The sequence below is a fragment of the Colobus angolensis genome, unplaced genomic scaffold (genome assembly GCF_000951035.1).
Source record: "Colobus angolensis palliatus isolate OR3802 unplaced genomic scaffold, Cang.pa_1.0 Scaffold44, whole genome shotgun sequence".
In the NCBI taxonomy this organism is placed as follows: domain Eukaryota; kingdom Metazoa; phylum Chordata; class Mammalia; order Primates; family Cercopithecidae; genus Colobus; species Colobus angolensis.
This window is the reverse complement of record NW_012117821.1, coordinates 1,476,305-1,476,847: the sequence shown is the minus strand read 5'-3', so window position 1 is coordinate 1,476,847 and position 543 is coordinate 1,476,305. Positions and strand designations below refer to the sequence as shown.

At 72.6% G+C, this 543-nt stretch overlaps 1 protein-coding gene across 2 annotated transcripts in view; it reads left to right on the top strand.

The window, feature by feature from the left end:
* The first annotated feature begins 419 nt into the window (after positions 1–419).
* TRAF2 (TNF receptor-associated factor 2) overlaps positions 420–543 on the top strand; it is a 48,215-nt gene continuing 48,091 nt past the window's right edge. The window contains exon 1 of one of the 2 annotated variants that reach the window (XM_011957275.1): positions 420–527. The gene's annotated coding sequence lies outside the window, so the exon portion shown is untranslated. The remainder of the gene's footprint in view (positions 528–543) is intronic. The other variant, XM_011957277.1, reaches the window with a different exon arrangement.

Genomic DNA, 543 nt, shown 5'->3' with positions numbered 1-543 from the left:
CCCGCGTCCCGCGACGCGCGCCTCGTGGGAACCGGTGCCGCCCGGCCTGGGCTCCCGGCTCACCTCTCGGGTGTACGGCAGGGGTCTCCGCACGGGGGCCATGAGAGGGGAAGCAAGGACCTCACTGTCTCGCCGCACCTGGGAAAGGGACCCAATTGACGCGGACCCCACGGCGCAGCTCTACAACATCTCCCCGCACCAGTGCCTGCACCAGCGCCCGCACGAGCGCTCCGGCGCGCTCTGCAAGGAAGAAGCAGAGGGCGACTTAGGTACCCACGCCGTCTCAGCGTCGACCAATCGGCGCCCGCTGCGGCCCTGCGGGCTCGCTGGTTGGCTCCCGCATTAGTCCGTCAGGCGCGCTCGGAGCGGGGCGGACCTGGCCAATGGCGCTCGCTACAGCTTCCTGAGGGCTCGCTGGTTGGCTCCCGTGTCCGTCCGTCAGGCCCCCTCGGCGGAGCGGCGGTGGCGGTGGCGTTGGGGGCGGTGGCTGGGCGGGCCCTTAGTTCCGGGCGCGCCGCGACCGTTGGGTGAGGCGAGTGCGGG